At 45.1% G+C, this 12,316-nt stretch overlaps 1 non-coding gene across 1 annotated transcript; it reads left to right on the top strand.

Moving 5' to 3' along the window:
• The first annotated feature begins 11,263 nt into the window (after positions 1–11,263).
• On the top strand, positions 11,264–11,370 carry LOC120254592. Its single transcript, XR_005534668.1, has one exon. It is a non-coding gene; the product is annotated as a small nucleolar RNA R71 (small nucleolar RNA).
• Positions 11,371–12,316: the final 946 nt, after the last annotated feature.

Raw genomic sequence — 12,316 nt, 5'->3', positions numbered from 1 at the left:
GCCTTGGACACCCCCGGCTCATACTGACCCTGACCACACAATACTCTGTAAGCTCTCTGCGGTGTCAAAGCTCCCAGTTAATCTGTCGGTAACTAGGAATACTCCTCAGTGTCTGTAAATACCTCCTCGTATAAACCAAGCTGAATTGAAAACTAAATAATGCTCATGCTATGGTGATGTCCAAATGCTTTGAACTGAATGGCGTCCAAACTGTCAAATCTCGCATAAGATATATCGAACTTGAATGACGATAAGACCTCAAGTGTAAGCTCACGAATGGCTGGCTCCCTAGTCGACAATAACTGCCTCCAACCTCCCACTGAAACGAGATCATCGACCTCATCTGCGAACTCATCTCCATGCTGTAGATCTCTCAATATACTCATGTCTAGGAATCGAGTCTGTCCGAACCGAAGTCTCGATAAACGCTCAAAACGCACCTGGTACTTATGAATAGCAAATCTCATACCCTCAGACTCGGGGGATGACTCACGCGGCCTTTTCTCAGCTTGCTTCTTAGACCGAGGTTCCATAAGCTGCAAGATTTGAAAGAAAATCGACCAAACTAGTTAATTAAGTAATGTTGCAGAAATCTAGACGGTAGTGCGGAATTTCTGCTCGCCCGTGTGGATCCATTGGGCGTGAAAAAAAGTCACGGTCGCGTCTCAAAAAGTCAAAAATACACCGTTAGATTGCTTCTAACTTCATTCTAAACATGCATAATCATTCTAATTACAGAAATGATGCATTATTTACCAGTTTCATCGATTAAAATCAAGAATTGATGAAGAAAACAAAAGATAAAGCTTACCGACGATGTGAAATGGGAAAAACTTGAATCGGCTAGAAAAACAAACAAAAAATCCCTCCAAATTGGCACTACGAGGTCTGGAAAAGGTGTGAGAGTGCTCTCGGATGACTGGAGAATGTGAGGATAAAAAGAAACAATGATTCTTTTAAAAGGACTCGAGCCTCTTAGCGTTCTGTACTTCCGCACGGGCGTGCGGAAATTACCCACGCCCGTGCGCCTCCACAAGAGAGCTTCACAGGGGTAGACACGTGCCCCTGTGCACTCTCAGGAAAATACTCACTGTCTCTAAATGCAACTGCACAGGCGTGTGGAAAATACTCGCGCCCGTGCGCCCAACCCACAGGGGCAGCCGCACGTCTCTGTGGCTTCTCCGTCCAACCGAGAAGAATCTCTAAGTGTTTCACACGCCCATGCGGAAATTCCGCACGGACGTGGACATTTACAGGCCCAACTCATAGTGATAGCCGCACGCCCCGGTGTATTCTCGGGATAGAGAGGGCTCGTCTGCAGAGATTCACAGGATCGCTAACAGGGGGAGAGTCCATGCCCTTGTGTGCTCTCGGGATAATTCACCAAGTCTCTGCAGGAAGGCGCACGCCCGTGAGGAAATTACCCACGGGCGTGGACCATCACAAGGTCACTCACAGGGGTGAGTCCACTCCCCTGTGCCGCTCTAAATGAGCTCTGAATGGAAACACACGCCCGTGCGGTAATTCCACATGACCGTGTGTTTTCTCTGGACACTTAGAGAACTTTGCAAGACTGCAGAAAATTTCTAAACACAACTATACACTCAGAGATTGCTTTACAAGGCAACTTTAACCAGAGAAAACACGAAAAAATAAGCTCAAACGACCTAAACTTCGCCAAATCCACATGAAAACACACGATGGCATTAAAAATCCACAATAAAACACAACAATAGCATCCAAAAATCAAGACACTAACACTCAACACTTTATTCACACAAAAACTAAACTACTAACTAAGAAAACAATAAACACTTGGGTTGCCTCCCAAGAAGCGCTTGTTTTATGTTACTAAGCTTGACGTACCTTGTCTTACCTCACGGGGGTTCATAGATAAAGGTTGCCCTCTTACCCATGGCTTGAAAGCATGACGAGCAAAGTCTCTTGAAGATAGAGGGAGAGTTATCGGGCTTGGGACCACGTAGTAATGGTTCATCCAACTTGTTCGGTTCACGCACATCTCCAACTGCCTTGGAGCATTTCCGGTGCCGTCACCTCGTCCTCTTCATCTTCTGGAGCACCTTCTTCAGGATCCCCGGAGTAGACGGTACTTCTTCAGTTGAACCAAGCATCATTACTTCTTCATTTTCCTTCTCTTGGTCTAACAAACCCTCGTACGGGTCCGGATTGAACATTTTCTATATATATTCATCAACAATCTCATCAGTAGTGTCTAGAAAATACAAAGTATGATCGAAATCAAGAGAATGCTGCATGGCTTCAGCAAGGTGGTATGTGAGCTTGTTATCTCCAACTCTAAAAGTTAGCTCCCTGCCATCCATGTTAATTAATTCCTTGGAAGTCCGCAAGAATAGCCTCCCAAGTATCAAGGGTACATCCGCATCTTCATCGATGTCTAGCACCATAAAATCTACAGAAAATATGTACTTGTCCACCTTGACAAGCACATCTTCGATGATACCCCTCAGATGTCTCATCATTCGGTCCGCCAATTGCAAAGTCATCTGAGTGGGCCTAGGCTCACCTAAGCCTAGGCATGATGTTGATACTGTCCCCTGAGTCTGGCAATGCGATTTCTTCACCTAAATTGCCAATGTTGCACGGAATGATGAAGCTTCCCTGGTCTTTCCTCTTGTTCGGCATGTTCTTTTACAAAACCGGCGAGCAATAAGCATCTAAGATCACTGACGCATTCTCCTCTAACTTCCTCTTGTTAGTTAACAAGTCCTTCAAGAATGTTGCATACTTAGGCATTTGAGATAATACCTCAACAAAAGGAATGTTGATGTGGAGTTGCTTGAACAATCTCAGGAACGTCTTGTACTATTCATCCGCTTGGTAATTCTTCAACCTAGAGGGATAAGGGATTCTTGGCTTGAAAGATGGGGGTGCCACCTCCTTCTCTTTACTTGTTTCCTCTTCAACCTCTATAACCTCGGGTGTGTGTTCATTGGGCTTCTCACTCGGAAACCTACCTTCAACCTCACAACCACTTCTCAAAGTGATTGCCTTCACATACTCTCTAGGATTGGTCTCAGTATTGCTTGGCAAGCTTCCTTGTGGTCTCTCTAATAGAGACTTTGCAATTTGCCCCACTTGATTCTCAAGGTTGTGCAAAGAAGCGGTGTGGTTGTGAAGTGCAGTCTCAACTGATTGAAACCTTGTATCCGATGATTGCACAAATTTAGTGAAGGCCTTCTCCAAATTGGTCATTCGGGTCTCCAAACAGGAAACTCAGTTCTCCATATTTGGGGCTTGTTGTTGTTGTTGGAAACTGATAAGTGCTTGTGTGATATTAATGCAAAGCATTCTTTCCTTATGTTGAGCATTACTCTTCTTGGGTTTTTACACTAATATGTGTGTTTTTATGTTACTTCTGTGCAGGTAGGGTTGTGAGGCCGAGTATGAAGGAAAGAAGCTGACAAGGTCCCCTTGCTTATATCCCGCAAGTGCACGAGTTTGTCGTAGTAATAATCCCGGATGAGCGGGGTCGAATCCACAGGGAGTAGGGAGTAAAGACACTTAATTCGATTCTTAGATATGTGGAGTATCAACAATGATAAGTGTGGTAATGATTCAATTCTCAGAAATTAAAAGCAACAAGTAAGAGAGCAAAAGTAAGGAGGAGGCAAGGCAATCAATAAAGATGGGGTACTCGGATGATGCTTCACCTAGGATAATTGTTTCAAGTGCAAGAACTCTCTATTATGCTTCCTAATCAATGCAATGGTGAGTCGTGGAAATCCTTACATACATAGTCCCAAATCTAAAGTCAACTATGCCTAACTCTATACATGTCCCGGAGGAGAAATCAAACAATCTCAATACCTCGCACTCGCATAGAGTTGCAATGAGCTCTAGGGATTCCAAGTGATAAATCTCTTCCTAGATTTAGACCTAACCCTTTGGTCCAGGCGGAAGGTCCCTAGCCATAATTAAGCACTAGATACTAAGATCACCTCAACACTTCACTCCATTGCATGCGCAACTAGGCCCCAGCGGAGGTTCATCCCTTAGACCATTCACTCTATTATGGCAGCAAAGAAGTCGAGGAACAGAGGTAGAATCTATCACGTCGGAGAGGAAAGGGGACACTCCTGTACCTCTCGACTCACCCTCTCAACCCTCTCCAACCTAGCTTTGTCTAACGCTCGTGGTGTGTCACTCACTCAAAAGGTTACCAACAAGAACTCTCAACCCTAGTGTCACTCTAGGGGAAATGTTCATGCAATCAAGCATTCAAGGTTGGAACTCACAATACACATCAATTTATTGAAAGCATAATAAAGAAGTTCAAAGAAACGAATACATCCTAGGGTTCACAATCACCCAAGTACCCAATAGGGGTTTAGCTCTCCATGGAGCTAAGTACAATCAAAGAAATAGAATGTAAAAACAATGAATCCATAAAGAAAGCCCCTCGATGGTCGTGTCGATGGTCTTGTGGAAAGTCCTCTACTCGTCGTCCAAGGATTCCTTCGTCCGGTATAGGATACGCCTAGATCGAAGCTCCACTACCAACCTTCTTCCTAATGGAATCACGATGTCGGAGCCGTAGAACCTCTCCAAAACCTTGGCCAATACCCCTTGAAACCCTAGCCGATGCCCTCTCGCAAGTTGGGGAAAAGATGGAGAAAAGAATACCAAAATCAGGGCTGAATCGGATTTAAATAGGGCTGGAATCGGGCAACTCCACGGGCGTGGATGATACATGCGCCCGTGCGGAATTTCCACACAGGCGTGGATAATTTCCACACGCCCGTGTGGATTCTCTGTTTCCCTGGTTTCTCGGCCGGCTGTAAACAGTGCTGCTACAATAGTTGCTGCAGTGCTCTCCTACAGTCTTCGACCTGAATAACTTCCCAATTCCATACTTTCATCGGGGTAACGCAAACGGGCACACGTTCACGTCGTGAATCACTTGCTTCTTCAAAGATATATATGTTGGTGGAGCTCCTATTCTTGTATGCATAAGACGGAATGCTCGAGTGTGACTGCCTTTGTGCCCCTCCAAATGGATGTGCTCACTCGAATGCGAGGAGGTTGGCACACACTCTAGCATGTCACACCTGTCCTATGTCTTCGCGTTTGAACTTTAGCAAGATCTCCTCCAAAATAAGTGCATTATGATCCACATTGGCATATTTCCTTCATACTCGACTTCACAGCCCTACGCATAAAAAGTAACATAAAAAAACACATATTAATGTAAAAACCTGAGAAAAGTAATGCTCAACATAAGGAATGAAAGCTTCGCATTCATATCGCACAAGCACTTATCAAACTCCCCCACACTTAAGCTTTTGCTTGTTTTCAAGCAAAAATTAAACATTCTTTGCATCAATGAAGAAAATATTGAAAGTGCTTGGCCTTAGGTTCACCAAAGTATACAAAGATAGCATTCTATAAGTAAGGAAAATTTCAACACTAAATACGAAAAATCAATGCTCTAGCTAAAAACTTGAATCAAAAAGGACAACAAACCCGAATTTCGTGTAAGTGTGTGAACTCACTCAAAACAACCCAAGTTATACTCCTCAAAGTTCTAAGTACAAGGGACTTATTTATCTACAAAAGTGATAAAAATTTTAAACAATGGTAGTAGCTTCACACATCCTCTAAGGTAGCCCTTTCCAAAGCGGCCGCTAAGGTGGCTTTCACACTTTCGAGGTGGTAGCTCTTTCTACCCGAGTGGTAGCTTTCACTCATCCTATGAGATAGCTCTTTCTCTCATTAGGGCATAACTAGTATCCGACTTGTGAGAGTAGCTTCATACTTCATAGGTGGTAGCTCTTTCCACCCAACGAACACAAATAAATAATAAAACTATTTTGTTCCTTCTTTTCATTTTCTATTTTTTTTTCTTGCAATTTAGCAAAAGAAGTAAACCTAACTAGTCCCTTTAACATCAAACATGAGTTTCCAATAGAGTTCAAAGAGTGAGTAGTGCACTAAGTTTAAATCGGGCAAAAATTCCTAAAAATTCAAGCAAGAACTAGAGCATGAAAACATTCAATGTTAACAATTCTCCTAGACTTAAGAATACAAACATTGCAACTAAGGTGAACCGCCATTGGCTATGTGAGCATATAACAATCAAGAACAATAGAAAAAGATGTGCACATTATGAAACTCCCCCACACTTAAGTTGTACATTGTCCTCAATGTACACATGCAAAGCTCACTCAAAATATATCATTCAAAAATAGATGTGGGAGAAGCAATCAAAACAATACTCCCTTGACTCCTAGTGTTGCGTTTGATGAAGCAAATTCCATGGGAGTAGTGTTTCAACGGGTTTGTAGAAGCTCACACGGTCAAGTGCCAAAGCACCTTGACCATGCCCATGACTAAGTCTCAATTTCCGGGAAGACAAGACCATCTCGCACGCATACACGAGGGGGTTCGGGTGAAGCTCAAGAAAAAAACAAAAAAATAACTCGAGTGTATAAAAAGATGAAGCAATGAATACAACTCGATAATGCAAAAATAACATAAACTCGGAAGGAAAAATCGCTACGAGTGAACAAGTCTAAGAACAAGAAAAATAAGATCAAGTAAAATGCATGAAAGTAAAAGAAAGGTTAAGTGTCGGGAGTCGCTCTCGGGGCTCACTGCTGCTGATTCTTGAAGTGGAAGCATATAGTAGGGTCTTCGGGTCTTTGAGGGTCGAGGATGGAGGTCTCTGGAGGCACTGGCGGGGCCTGAATGGTCCTCGGCTGCAGGACAAATGATGAGGCAACGTCTTGCTCTAGGATCTGCTGTAATATGTCAAAACATGCCATGAACTCTGTATACTGAGTGGCCTGCGTAGCCCGAATCTCGGCAACCTCAGCTCGGACCACTCCTATAGCATTCTCGAGACTCTCAAAGCGATCATTGGCTCGAGAAGATGAAAACATAGGCACTAGGGGTGGTTCCTCGACTGCTAGAGGTGCCTCGGTCTCCATTGATGCTGGCTGAGGCTCGGGGGCGGGCTGAGATGCTCCGGCTTCATCACCTTCATCCTCAATTATCTCTAGGGCTGGTAGGACTAAAGCAAAACCCCTGTCTGAACCCTGCGGACCATGCCCATCAACCGCATCGTCTTTAGACCCAGGGGAGCGGGTACACTCGTCTTCTCGGCCCCGCGAATCGAATCCAAGAGACCCATGCCCAGCACTAATCTCGTAATGAAAGGGCCTGAAAAGATCGCTCCCAGTCTAGCATACTGTCCTTGATGTCTGATGTAATCAGCCAGGATGTGCCCTAAGTGGATCGGTACGCGCTCTACCATCGAGTACAAGTACAACAACTCCTGACGGCTCAAGACACCAGTACTGTCACCACGGCCATTCACCAACCTACTCATGATGGCCTTGGACACCCCCGGCTCGTACTGACCTTAACCACATAGCACTCTCTAAGCTCTCTGCGGGGTCAAGGTTCCAGGATAATTAGTAGGCAACTATGCATACTCCTTGGTAGCTATGAATGCCTCCTCGTATAGGCCAAGTAGTACGGAAAACTGCGTAATGCTCAAGCTATGGTGGCGTCCAAATACTCTGAACTGAATGGTGCCCAAACTGTCGAAGCTCGCATACGCTCTATCAAACTCGAACGAGGAGAGAACCTCCAATGTAAACTCTCGTATGGCTGGCTTTGTAATCGTCAACAACTGCCGCCAACCACCCTCTGAAACAAGGTCCTCAACCTCATCAGCAAACTCATCTCCCTGTTGAAGATCTCGCAGTATAGTCATGTCCAGGAATCGAGTCTGTCCGAAGCGGAGTCCCGATAAGCGCTCATAACGGACCTGATGTTCGGGAATCGCAAATCGCATACCCTCGGGCTCAGAGGATGACTCACGTGGCCTCTTCTCAGCTTGCTTCTTTGACCTAGGTGCTATGATCTGCCAAATTTAAACAAAATTAGTCAAACAAGTTGATAAAATAATACTGCAGAAATCCACACGGTGCGTGTGGAATTTCCACTGCCCGATGTGGATTCACGGGGGTATGAGAACCATGCGAGCCGGGCATCAACAATCTAAAAATATAACTCAATAATCTCTCTAACTTCGTTCTAAACATAAATCATTGTTCCAATTGAAGAAACGAAGCATTATTAACCTGATTAATCAATAGAAATCATGAATTGATGAAGAAGATGATGAAAAAAAGATTTACCGATGAGGAGGAGTAAGAAAATGAAGAGCGGCCGAAAATCTTCGCTATAATCCCACTAAACTGATGCTATGGACTCGGAGAGTAGTGTGAGAGTGTTTTCAAATGAAAAGGAGTTGTGAGGAGGGAGAGAAATCATCCTCTTTTAAATAGAACTCGCGACTTTTGACGTTCTGTGCATCCATACGGGCGTGAGGAAATTCCCCACGCCCGTGCGCCTCACTTCAAAAGCTCCACAGGGGCGTATGCACGCCCCTGTGCGCTCTCGGGAAAAAACTCTCACTGACTTAGAACGATCTCCCACGGGCGTGCGGAAAATATCCACGCCCGTGCAGCCCAGTACCCGAGGCGAGGGCCTTGCGCCCCTGTGGCTTCCCTGGAAATCCGAGAAAAAATATCAAGTCTTACGCACGCCCGTGCGTAAATTCCTCATGGGCGTGGACATTCACATGCCCAACTCACAGAGAAAAAATATCAAGTCTTACGCACGCCCCTGTGTTTTCTCGAGATGGAGGGAGCCACCTGCAGAGTTTCGCACGGGCATGCGGAAATTACCCACGCCCGTGTGTGGTTCACAAGGTCACCCACGAGGGCGAGTCCACGCCCTGTGTGTTCTCGGGAAAATCGCCCAACTCTGCGGGAAGGCACGCGCCCGTGCGAGTATCCCAGGGCGTGCGCCAGTCGCATGGTCATCCACAGGGGCGGCCGCACGCCCTTGTGACCTCTCTGGATGAGTTCACAGTATACACCCACGGGCGTGCGGAAATTCCACACTCCCGTGTGTTTTCTTTGGATGACTTAGAAAAACCTTCAGGCTCTGCAGAACTAGTCTGAACATGTCTACACACTCGGAGCACTGCCCTATTATGCAAAATTTACGGATAAAAAACACGAAAATAGAACTCAAGCGACCAAACTTCGCCAATTCGCAACAAAACACATAATGAATTCTTTTTAAAAACCCACAATAAAATCATGACACAAGCACTCAACAATTGAAACACCAACACTTAACAATTTATTCATGCAAACAAACTAAAGTAAAAAGATGCGAAAAGCGATGTAAACACTTGGGTTTGCCTCCCAAGAAGCGCTTGTTTAACGTCACTAAGCATGCGTATCTTTCTTACCTCACGGGGGTTCATGAATGAAGGTTGCCCTCTTACCCATAACTTGAAAGCATGATGAGGAAAGTCTCTTGACGGGTAGAGGGTGTACTATCGGGCTTCGGACCACCTAGCAATCATTCAGTCCAACTTCCTTGGCTCATGTACGTCTCCAGCAGTCTTGGGGGCGTTTTTCGGTGGCGTCTCCTAGCCCTCTTCATTTTCGGGAGCACATTCTTCAAGATCCCGGGGTAAATGTTTCCTCTCCATTCGAACCAAGCATCATTACTTCTTCATTGCTCTCCTCTTGGTCGAAACAAAAACCTTTCATACGGATCGGGTTGAACATTTCTGTATATATTCATCAACAATCTCATCGAGTAGTGTCTAGAAAATACAAAGTGTCATCAAAATCGAGAGAATGCCGCATGGCTTCAGCAAGGCGGTAAGTGAGCTTATCGTCTCCGACTCTCAATGTGAGCTCTCTGCCATCCATGTAAATCAATGCTTTGGAAGTCCGCAAGAAAGGTCTCCCAAGTATCAAGGGTACATCTGCATCCTCATCGACATCTAGCACTACAAAGTCAACAGGAAAAAAATGTACGTGTCCACCTTGACAAGCACGTCTTCAATGATGCCTCTCGGATGTCGTGCCGTTAGGTCCACCAATTGTAAAAGTCATCCGAGTAGGCCTAGGCTCACCCAAGCCTAGCTTTTTGGAAAGAAAGTATATGGCATGACGTTGATACTTGCCCCTGAATCCGCCAATGCCATTTCCTCACCTAAGTTGCCGATGTTACACGGAATAATGAAGCTTCCCGGGTCCTTCTTCTTGTTCGGCATGTACTTTTGCAACACCGCCGAGTATGAAGCATCAAGCACCACTGAAGCACTCTCCTCCAATTTCCTCTTGTTGGTCAATAGGTCTTTTCGGGGAACTTTGCATACTTAGGCATTTGAGCCAAAGCCTCAACAAAAGGAATGTTGATGTGGAGTTGCTTGAACAAACTCGAGAACTTCTTATCTTGTTCATCCCCTTGGTCATTCTTCAATCTAGAGGGATAAGGGATTCTTGGCTTGAAAGATGGGGGTGCCACCTCTTTCTCTTTGTTTGCTCCCTTCTCAACCTCTACAACCTCGGGTGCGTGTTCTTTCGGCTTCTCACTCGGAAGCCTCCCTTCAACCTCACGACCGCTTCTCAAAGCGATCGCCTTCACATGTTCTCTCGGGTTGGTTTCCGTGTTGCTTGGTAAACTCCCATGTGGCCTTTCGGAAAGAGATTTCGCAATTTGCCCCACTTGATTTTCAAGATTGTACACGGAGGCGGTGTGATTGCGAAGTGTAGCCTCGACTTATTCAAACCTTGTATTTGCCGATTAAATAAATCTAGCCAAGTGCTTCTCCAAATCCGTCATTCGGGTTTCCAAGCCTGAAATTCTGTTTTCCACTTGAGGGGCTTGTTGTTGTTGTTGGAACCCCGATGGCCCCATGGTCTTCTGTGGTCCTTGATTACTCCATGAAAAGTTGGGATGATTCTTCCAACCTGAATTGTAGGTGTTGCTGTATGGATTCCCTTGAGGTCTCATTCCATTACCTACAAAGTCAACATTCTCAACTGAAGAAACATCACCAATGACGATTGGGCAATCAGAGGGAGCATGTCCTCCACCACAACCGGTGTAATTGGTCACGGCCGCAACTCTATTCGAAGCTATAAGATCTAGCTTCTTACTCAAACTCTCCACTTGGGTCGCCAATGAAGTTACCGCATCAATTTTATGGAGACCGGTCACCTTTTTCTTCTCCCTAGCGTTCCACTGGTAGCTATTTAACCCCATCTCCTCAATCAAATGACGAGCCTCGTCAAGGGTTTTGCTACCCTAAAGGTACCTCCTACCGCGCGCATCCAAGAGTTGCCTTGTACTCGGGGTTCAAACCATGGTAGAAGGTTTGAACAATCATCACTCGGGGAATCAGTGTTGCGGACACTTTCGCTGGAGTTCCTTGAACCTTTCCCATGTCTCAAATAGAGACTCCAATTCCAACTGCATAAAGGATGAGATCTCATTCCTAAGCTTTCGTTGATTTTTCAGGGGAAATAACGGGCTAGAAAAGCTTCTACCATCTCCTCCCATGTAGTGATTGATGCTCTAGGTAATGAGTGTAGCCATCGCTTCGCTTTCCCCTTTAAGGGAAAATAGGAAGGCTCTCAATTTGATGGCATCATCCGTCACACCATTTATCTTGACATATCGCTATGCACCTCGAGGAAGCTCTCTATGTGATTTGTTTGGATCCTCATCGGCCAAACCGTTGAATTGTGCTGGATTCTTTACGACATATGGATGAATACCGGCTTTAGCTCGAAGTTCGGCTACATGGTGGGGACGCACAATACTCGATTGTGTCCCCAAACACTTTCGAAGAGTGCAGCATAATCGGATAATATTCGTTGTTGCTCATTTTGTTCTACCTTGTTGTCGGATCCTTCTACTTCCAAATCAAATTTGGATTAGGTACGTTTCTTATGCGAGTTCTTTCCCTTTTCTTCTAAAGTGATGCGTTCAAGCTCGGGGGTCTCCTTCAATCAATATTGATAGATTCCTCGGGTCATAACACGGAGCTGCACCAAAAATAAAGAAAAAGAAAATCAGAGCGATGATAGAATAAGAAGATATGAATTAGACTGTGTGGTGAAATAGCTAAGAAAACAAAGTGCAAAGTATCTCTAAGCGCCTAGCTCCCGGCAACGGCGCCAAAAAACTTGACAAGGTCCATTGCTTATATCCCGTAAGTGCGGGTATGTCGAGTAATAATCCCGGGATGGCGGGGTCGAATCCACAGGGGAGTAGGGAGTAAAAGACACTTAATTCGATTCTTAGCTATGTGAGTATCAACAATGATAAGTGTGGTAATGATTCAATTCTCGAAAATTAAAAGCAACAAGTAAGAGAGCAAAAAGTAAGGAGGAGGCAAGGCAATCGATAAAGATGGGGTACTCGATGATGCTTCACCTAGGATAAT

The sequence above is a fragment of the Dioscorea cayenensis genome, unplaced genomic scaffold (genome assembly GCF_009730915.1).
Source record: "Dioscorea cayenensis subsp. rotundata cultivar TDr96_F1 unplaced genomic scaffold, TDr96_F1_v2_PseudoChromosome.rev07_lg8_w22 25.fasta BLBR01000522.1, whole genome shotgun sequence".
In the NCBI taxonomy this organism is placed as follows: Eukaryota; Viridiplantae; Streptophyta; class Magnoliopsida; order Dioscoreales; family Dioscoreaceae; genus Dioscorea; species Dioscorea cayenensis.
This window is presented reverse-complemented; position numbering and strand designations above follow the sequence as displayed.